This window comes from Mirounga leonina, unplaced genomic scaffold (assembly GCF_011800145.1).
Source record: "Mirounga leonina isolate KUSES-001 unplaced genomic scaffold, KU_Mleo_1.0 Mir_150, whole genome shotgun sequence".
In the NCBI taxonomy this organism is placed as follows: Eukaryota; Metazoa; Chordata; class Mammalia; order Carnivora; family Phocidae; genus Mirounga; species Mirounga leonina.
In genome coordinates this window covers 34,624,059-34,634,013 of record NW_023270374.1, presented here as the reverse complement: position 1 = coordinate 34,634,013, position 9,955 = coordinate 34,624,059, and positions in this window count along the sequence as shown.

Genomic DNA, 9,955 nt, shown 5'->3' with positions numbered 1-9,955 from the left:
CTCGAAGCAAGGAGTGAGTCTCCAAGGATCCTGCCAGCCCTGTGGGGTTTGCCCACAGTTGTGTTGTTCAACTGATGTTTTGTGGATTAAACTGAATGAAAGCTGAACCACTGGCAAGAAGCACATTGTAACACAGGGGCCTAGGGTGTGGTTCCAGAGACCCCATGTGTTTGTTTTGGGGAGACAAGTGAGGTTTCTGTCACCAAAGACCTGCTGTTGTTTGTGTCAACAGAACAGTTGCCTAAGAAGGGAACACTGTAGTATGGCCTCGAGGTGGGCTGGGTTGGAAGCAGGTTGAGTGGTGCTTAGCCTGGCTCAGACCTGCCCAGGGAAGACCAGATCCTGCTTGGCTACCCCCCGCTGGTGTCTGCGGCCCTGGAGGTGGGGCAGGAGTTTAGGACCAGAAAGAGGCACTGGGAGGGCCAGCAGGCTACAGATATGGGGAGTCCCACAGCCAACTGGTACACCAGCAAATAACCAAATCTGGGAACCAGATGCCCAGCCAGATGCCCAACCAGAAGCCCAGAAGCCAGAGCAATGCAGGTGACCAGGAGCAGATGAAAACAGGGCTCTTCCTTACCTCTGTTCTTCCATTCTGATCTCTCTTGTTCTCTCCAGACCCACTTCTTTCCTGGCAATGCCTATATGTCAAGCACTTAGGGCAAGCATGCCTCCCACGGACCAAATGCCTGCTTCGTGCAGGTGCGGACCACACATTAGCTCTCACTCCCCTGGCTGCTCGGCAAGGAAGGTGTTGGTGATCCCCACTTTGCAAACAGGGAAAGCAGGCTCAAAAGGGGGGGGGATGCGGGGCAGTGTGAGGTCAGGGATTATCAATGTATAGTGATATCAACAGGCATTTAAGGACAAATAATTATGGAGTGTTGAGCACAGAATCCAAGAATCAGAGAAATCATGAAGTCCAGGAGTCCCAGACTCCCATAATTCACCACCCCCCCCCCCAGCCATCCTTTCACCACATCATGGATAAAACAGCTCTCTCTGGCCCATCTCCCATCTGTTTAGTCCTCTTCTTCTCTCACCTGGGGTCTTGTTCCAGCCTTCTCTCTGGTCTCTCCTCTTTCCAAACTTGCACACAGCAGCCGAGGCAACTTTCCAAACTCTAGGCACACTATGCCACTCTTCCCCTTAAAACCCTTCACTGGCTCCCCTTTTGCCCTCAGGATAAAGTTCAAACTCTTTAACATGGTTTACTAGGTCCTCTGTCACCTGGCCATAGTCTCTTGCTATTCTGCTGCTCTCTAGCACCCCTCCACCGGCTCTACACCAACGCATACCGACCTCATCTTACCAGATATCCACTCTCTTTCCCTCTTCCTAACCCCTGGACCTTTGCACTTGCTGTTCCCGCCGCTTGGATCACAGTGTGCACCAGCGCCCCCTTCTCTGGTTGGAATCCTCCCTCTCTTCCTGTCTCCTCTGGGAAGGCATTTCTATTCACACCCCTCTCAAGCAGGCTGGGTTGGTGCCTCCTTCTCCACTTCTACCCCTGCCCCCAGTTCCTGTGCCTCCCCACATGACTGCTCACTATGCAATTATCACATTTGCCCATGGGCTTACCCCATCGGCCACATGAGCTACAGGAGGGCAGAAATAGGGGTCATCTTTTCTCTACTGAACCCTTAAGCTCCTGGCACTGTGCCTGCAGAGAAGAGTCGCTGAACGAAGATATGTATTGTTAAATAAATCATAATATATGAGAATCACAGAATCACAAAATCTGAGAATCATGGGATTTGGCGAAACAAAACCCTGAAATCTCAGAATCATATAATCATTAATTTAGAGAGTATTGGAAATACAAACTGAGAATCCCCAAAACAGGACCTCAAGGTTGGAAGAATTCTTATACAGGTAACTTGTCCAAGGAGTGTTAGTGGATTAGGAAAGTCTCAGTTGTGCTCTTCTATATATTTAATTTATGTTTTTACATATATTTATATAATATTACATTCGTGTCTTTCAAATGTTCACTTTTATAATGTATCCTTCTATAATATGTATTAAGCACTAAACTTACTGATTGGCCAATATTTGTTAAGCACATACTATGTACAGATACTGTGCTGGGAACTGTATCTTATCTATGGCGATACAACAAATTATCATGATTTAAAGAAAATGTATTATCGCACAGTTTTTGTATGGTAGGACTTCAGCAGTGGCTGGCTGGATAGTCTGGCTTAGAGTCTTTCATGAGGTTGCAGTCAGAGTGTCTGCCAGGGCCGTGGTCACCCGAAGGCTTGACTGTGGCTGGAAGATCCACTGTCAAGTTGGCTCATCCACATGACTAGCCGTTGACAGGAGGCCTCAGGCCCTCTCCGGGTGGACTTCACCACAAGGCTGCTTGATGTCCTTACAACACGGCCACCGGCTTTCTCAGAGCAAGTGATCCAAGAGGACAAAATGGAAGTCACAATGTCTTTTTTAACCAGGCCTTGAAAGTCACACTCCTGGAGCACCTGGGTGGCTCAGTCGTTGAGCGTCTGCATCCGGCTCGGGTCATGATCCCAGGGTCCTGGGATCGAGCCCTGCATCGGGCTCCTTGCTCAGTGGGAAGCCTACTTCTCCCTCTCCCACTCCCCCTGCTTGTGTTCCTGCTCTTGCTATCTCTCTCTGTGTCAAATAAATAAAATCTTAAATAAAAAAAAAAAGTCACATTCCTTCATTTCCACAGTATCCTGGGGATTACACAGGGCAGTCCTAGTCAGTTTGGGAGAGGACCTCACAATGTGTGAGTATCAGGAAGTGGGGCTCATTGAGGGCCATCTTGGAGGCTGGTTACCACAACAGTGTTGAATAAAACTGACAAAGTCTCTGCTCTTAGAGTTAACAGTCTAGGGGGAAAGGTAGAGGAAGATAATAAATCAATATATAAATAAATGGATACTTGCAGATAATTGTAAGCACAATGAAGGAAATCACACAAGACAATAAATTAAAGTAGGGGTCAACAAAGGATAGTCATTGGCCCAATCTGGCCTGCTGCCTGCTTTTGTAAATAAAGTTTTATTGGGACTTAGTCACGCCCATTCTCTTAGGTATCATTTATGGCTGCTTTCATGCTGTAACAGAAGATTTAGGCAGTTGCAGCAGAGACCATATAGCCTGCAAAGCCTTGTATATTTAGCTAAGTTAGTCAGGGAAGGTCCTTTCAAGAGGTGACATTTGAGCAGAGACCTGAATGGTTAGAAGGAAGCAGCCATGGGAAGAGCTGGGAAAAGAGTGAGTGTTCCGGAAAAGGGGGACATCAAGGTAAATCCTGTGAAATGAGAACAGGTTTGGTGTGTTGAGGAACAGGGAGGAGGCCAAGGGGGCTGCAATGGAATGACCGAGGGGCAGAGTGGTAGGAGATGATTTTGGAGAAGTGGTCAGAGCCATGTCATATAGAGTCTGGGGGCCCCAGTAAAGGGTTTGAATTTTGTTCTAGGGATGGTGGGAAGCCATTGAAGGGTTTTAAGAGGGAGAGGTAGAATCTGGTAGGGATGGGAGAGATGCCTGGTGTAGTTTGGCCCCATCCTCTGAGCAAGACAGTGCTTCTGCTGCCCCTCTAAGCACAGCTGTCCCAGAACTTGCTGGTATTAACAAGACCCAGGTAGAGACATTTTGCATTATTTTGCTATGTGTTCAGGACTCGGCAATCCTTCTTGTCATAATGTCCTTTCTTTTGACCCACTTTGAGTGCCTTACTCTCCCCTCTGCCTGCCTCTCCTGGATCTAGGAGATGTGAGAAGTTGGCAAGAACACTGGATTTTGGGGCGCCTGGGTGGCTCAGTCGTTAAGCGTCTGCCTTTGGCTCAGGTCATGGTCTCAGGGTCCTGGGATCGAGCCCCGCATCGGGCTCCCTGCTCAGCGGGAAGCCTGCTTCTCCCTCTCCCACTCCCCCTGCTGGTGTTCCTTCTCTCTCTCTCTGTCAAGTAAATAAATAAAATCTTAAAAAAAAAAAAAAAAGAAAGAAAGAAAGAAAAGAAAAGAACACTGGATTTTGAGCCCTGGATTCTAGACTCTTTCCTGACACGGACTTGTGTGTGACCTTGAGAGAGTCAGGTTTCCTCATCTGTAAAATGAGGTGAGAGCCCAGTCTGCTTGGAGCCAGACCCGGTGATTAGAAGTGGGGTTGTACTGGGAACGTATAGCACAGTCCTAGGGAAAGCCCGAAGGTGTGGGCCGTGGGCTCAGCCAGGCTGGCGTTGCTGACTTGGGTGATGGGTCACAGGGGTGATTGGTCCATTGGGCAGGGGGCTCCCTGAAAACTGTCTCCTGCTTGAATTTTGAACAACAGGGCAGCTTGCTGCCTCCCAGAGCCCCCTGGGATGGCAGGCTGGAGTTGTTTGACTGGGGAGAAGACCTTGGAGGGAGAAGGGAAAGTCAATGTCCATGTCCAAGGCAGCCTTGGGTATCAGAAAGAGCACACGATCTGTTGTCAGGATCCTGGCTCCAGCACTGAGTTGCCCTATGCCCTGTGTTCTCAGTTTTCTCATCTATGAAACGAGTAGAGTCTAACCTGAGATGCTTCAGCTGTAAGAAGCACTAGCATTGAGTGTAACCGCTAAGAAAGAGAACTGCCAGCCGATCTGACCACCGGTGATCGCAGGACGCCATTGACTCACAGATCCATCTTACCTTCAGAGATATAAGGTAAAAAAAAGGTGCTTCATAGAAATATATCACAATAACTGCTTTAAATTACTTAAACCGGGTTCAATGAACCTCCTGGGGTTTAGGTGAGGCCAGAACGTAGTAAGTGTGTGATGGGCCCCGACCACAGGCCCTGCGTGCCTGGCTCAGCAGTAGCTGTCCGTTGGCATTGCTCAACTGTCCCTTGACTCTCCAGGCCCAGGGCATCGCCCTCCCAGGGTTGCTCAGGTTTATGGCAACAACTGCCCCTACCAGACGTGATCTCAAGCTATAAAGGCTTTTATAGTCTCACTCTCCACCCCCCCCACGATAAGCCTGGGAGCCCTTCCCAAGGCCGGGGAGCAATTTCAGAGCCATGGGGGTGGGGGCGGGGCCGGGCATTACACAAGTTGGGAAATGGAACAAGTTTTATGGCCCCAACTTCTCTAAAAATACCGTGTTCTCGTATCCTCAGTGCGAACCTGTGGGTGAAACCTCCAGCACCTGGAGCTCAGTGATACTGACTTGTTCGGCCATTCATTCAACAAACAGAGAATTGATTGTACAGCACAGCAGTACAGATCTCCTGATTTTGCCACTATGACATGGTGATGTCACCTGCCTCGCAGCCTCACCGGGGTGGTTACACCAGACGAGCACGCCTGCGAGCACTTAGCACATAGTAGGCCTGCAACGGATGTGGCTAGAATCCCTTTCCCTCACCATCGACTTCCATCCCCTCTGTTCTTTGTGCCTCTTCTCCTTGCAGCCTGGACGATGGCGTGGTCCAGGGTGAGCTCCTCACCTGCCTCGCTGCTGGCTACGCTCCCTCTTTAAATGAGTTCCATCGACTACTTGGCTTTTCTTTTTTCATTTTTTATATTAAGGTATACATTTCCATATTCTAAAACTTAACTCCCTTTAATGTACGTACAGTTCTGCAAGTTTGGGCAAGTAACGGCCACGTAACCACCACCAGAGTCAAGATACAGAACGTTTCCGGGCGCCTGGGTGGCTCAGTTGGTTAAGCGACTGCCTTCGGCTCAGGTCATGATCCTGGAGTCCCGGGATCGAGTCCCGCATCGGGCTCCCTGCTCGGCGGGGAGTCTGCTTCTCCCTCTGACCCTCCCCCCTCTCATGCTCTCTCTCTCCCATTCTCTCTCTCAAATAAATCAATAAAATCTTTAAAAAAAAAAAAAGATACAGAACGTTTCCATGACCCAAGCCCTGTCCACTAGGCCCCTTTGTATTGAACCCTCCATCCCTGCCCCTGCCCCTGGCAACCACAGTACCTGACCCTAGAATTTTGTCTTTTCCAGAATATCATATAGATGGAGTCCTATTGCGTGTAGCTTTGGGGTCTAACATCTCACATTCAGAATGGTGCCTTTGAGATCCAGTTTGCTCAGATCGGCAGTTTGCTCCTTGTTCTTGCTGAGCGGTATTCCCACTTGGCTTTTAAATTATATCTATGCTTATGACTTGGACATCTTCTCTCCAGCCCAACTTTGCCCTGAGCTCTGGGCTTGTATAACCAATGATTTCTTGGATGTTTCATGGGCATCTCAAACCAAACATCCCCAACAGAACTCTGCTTTCAAACCCAGATCTACAGCCTCCAAATCTATGGTTTCCAAGATCTATAGCCCCCAAATCTATAGTTCCCCAAATCTACAGATGCTCAAATCTACAACTCCCTAAATCTATTATTCCCCCAAATCTACAGCCCCTGAAATGTATAGGCCTCAAATCTAGAGCTCCCCAAATCTACAGCCCCCCTCAAATCTGTGGCTCCTCAAATCTACAACTCCCCAAATCTTAGACCCCCAAATCTGTAGCCCCCAACTCTACAGCTACCCAAATCGGCAGCTCCCCCAAATCTGCAGCCCCCCAGTCTCCCTCATTTCAATAACCAGGACCACAGGTCCCCCAGCTACCTCCCTTCTTTCCTTCACGCATCCCACCCCTTAGCAACCTCTTGGCAGCACCACTTCCCCGAATCCCAATCTGGCCATCTTGCCCCTTCCACCACCTGTATTCATCTTCAGTGCCCCATAACACGTTATTCCAGACTTAGTGGCTTGAAACAATAGTCATATCTCAGTGTCCAGTCAGAAGTCGGGGCATGGTGTGACGGGGTTCTCTGTCTGCGGTCTTACAAGATTGCGTCCCTACCTGGGCTGGGCTGCGTCCCTACCTGAAAGCTCCGGGGAAGAATCCACTTCCAGGCTCATTCAGGTTGTTGCCTGGATTTGGTTCCTCATGGCTGTAGGATTGAGATCACCATTTCCCAGCTGGCTGTCAGCTGGGGGTTGCTCTCCGTCTCTAGAGTCTGCCTGAATTCCTTGCCATGGGGCCTCCTCCATCTTCAAAGCGGGCATGGAGACTCTCCCCTCCCTCGAATCCTCTCATGCTTCTCATTTCATTTGCCAGAAAGAGAGCAGCTCCTGTGAAGGGCTCGGCTGTTTAGGGCAGGCCCACCAAGGATGATCTTCCCATCACAAAATCACCTGGTTTGGGACCTTCATTACCTCTGCAGAACCCTTCACAGCAGCTCCCAGATTAGTGTCTGATTGAATAATTGAGAGATGGTGTGTATAGACCAGGGGGCAGGAGTCTTGGGGTCCCCTTCGAATGCTGCCTACCTGCCCCCCCTTGTCCCAGCTATCATCCTCTCTTCCCTGGACCACTGCACATGCCACCTCTGGGCTTTGCTGCTTCTACTCCTGTTCCATGTTGTCTGTTCTCCACCCAGCGGAGAGTGACCTTTTAAGAGCAGAGATTGCATCACCTCCCTATTTAAAAACTTCGAAGAGCTTCCCATTGTACCTAAAATAAAATCTGAGATCTTTCTCATGGCCTGGAAGGCCCCGCCTGGCCCTGCCCCTCCCCCACTCAGACTTCCTCTCCTCTCCAGCCACACTGACCTTCTTGCTCATCCTATAGTGCTCAGCTGCGTCCCACTTGAGTTTTATGCCCGCAGTCCCTCCACCTGGTGGGCCTCCCCCACCCGTCCTGAGCTCTGCGTGGCTGGCCCCTTCTCCTCCTCCAGACCTCGGTCCGGATCCCCCCTCAGCCTGATGCGATCCCATCCCCAGTCCTTTCAAATTACCCTGTTTTGTGATCTCTTTTATACTCACACTTTCACGTTACCTTGTTTTACTTTTAAAGAATTTGGCTCTTTCTCTGACAGTCTGACACCCAACTCTCCGAAATCACCTTCATCTATTTATTCACTGAAACACTGTCGGCCTGCTCCCGCCAGAAAGCTAACTTCACCTGCTCACCTGCGCACAGCACCCACTCACTGTGTGTTGAGTGAGGGAACGCGTGGATGTGCGATGTTTTGGACTGGTGCCCTCCCCTCCATCTCTGCCACCACCATCTGTCACCTGGGTATGCCCATCTTCACCTCTCTCCCTGCTCACATTTGCACCTCCTCCAGAGTGTCCTCCATGAAGCTGCCAGAATGATCCTTTAAAAATACACATCTTGGGGGTGCCTGGGTGGCTCAGTTGGTTAAGCGTCCAACTCTTGATTTCTGCTCCGGTCATGATCTCAGGGCTGTGGGACTGAGCCCCGCGTTGGGCTCCGCACCGGGGGTAGAGTCTGCTTGTCCCTCTCCCTCTGCTCCTCCTCTCCCGGCCCCCCCCAACCCCGCTCTCTCTCTCTCTCAAATATATAAATAAATAAAATCAAGGCCACAGCCTTGCCCTGATTGCAAATCTCCAGTGGTTTCCTGTTTCCCCAAAAGAAATTCCATTTGCCCAGCGTTTGAGGTCCTTACCACCTGGCGGGGATGAGTCACGATAGCACGCTTCCAGGTGTGGGATGAGGACCCCAGTGGCATGCTGAGTGATTTTAGGGATACACAGGGACAACATTAGGTGGCGTGTGCAATGATTGTGGGGTGGGACACTGGTCCCTGTCCTTCCTCCCACCCACAGGTTGCACTTCCTGCTGCTTGCCCTGACTTCTAGCTCCACTCTCTCTCCTCAAACTTGAGTGCGCTTCTGTCTTTTCTCTGCCTTCCTATCCCCTGAATCCTTCTCCTGCAAGAGCACGCCATCCCTTTCCTGACCACAGCAATCACTCCCTCAAACTACCATCTCACTGCCTGTCTCTTTCACTCCTTTGGCTCTTAATATTCGACTGCTTTGTTTTTTCCCGCTACAAAGGAAAATCGTAAGGTCCAAGAAGGAGACACCTTGTGATACTGCTTCATCATAACCCCCAGGATTCTTTGGCATGAGGCTTTGCCCGTTGACTGTTTCTGTGCCCACCATCCAGTGACCCAGTCATCGACGTCCTCCTCGATCATGGCGGCTCCTGGTGTCAGACAACTGGCAGTTTGAATATCAGCTGTCACATCAGTTACGGACCTTGGGCAAGTCCCTTCCTCATTTATAAAATAGAACAACAAGGTGCCCAACTCAAGGGGGTTATCATGAGGATCAAATTCTGTCCAGCAAAGTCTGGCAAAGAGGAAGAAGTCAAATGTTGTCCTTGGAATCAGGAGTTGGTTCTTAGTTGCACTATCATCAAACAGCTGTTTGGGATCCTGGGATTCTGGTCTCTTAGATCACATCTTGGAATTTACATATGACATTCCAATTCGAGAAACGTAGATCAAAGGTGATCTGGGTTCTGTGAAAGAGGAAGTAGGGCATCCCCACCAATTTGGGGTGATGGGTCAATCACACTGCATGGAATTCTCTATGGATCCTCATGCAGCTTATCACCTCCACTTCTCATCCCCACTCTGAGCAATGGGGTGCCATTTAGAATAATGGGATAAAAAGCTTTGAGCATCATGGCTTTGGAAGCCACCTTTGTAGGTGGGGGAGGGCTAGTTCCCAGTTCTCAGTGAGGCTACAGGCGTTGGTAGAAGCAGCATGGATTCAAGTTCTGGCTCAATGGCTCCCTAGCTGTGCGCCTTAGGACAAGTTCCTTCGCCTCTCTGAATCTTGGTTTCATCCACTCTAACCTGGGGATGATGGGATCTGCTGTTTGTCACCCAAGCTGATGTTGTTTTGCAACTGAAATGGAAATCAAACTGGAAGCTCTGGCCGCCCACGCTGAGATCTGAGATAAACTGGGGCAAAGGGCTGATGAGGTGGAAGAGCCAAGGCCAGAGGGATTTATGGCAGCCCAGGGTTTATGGTTTTGATATGGATTTATTAAGCCGGGTCTAGGACTGCAGTAGCCTCCTCTGGCCCCCAGCCCCCACGTCCATGCTGATAGCCGCATGGACAAGGCTTGTGTTGCAACGCAAGGCAAAATATTTCCTGGAGCTCAGGAGGGGAGGGAAGGGACA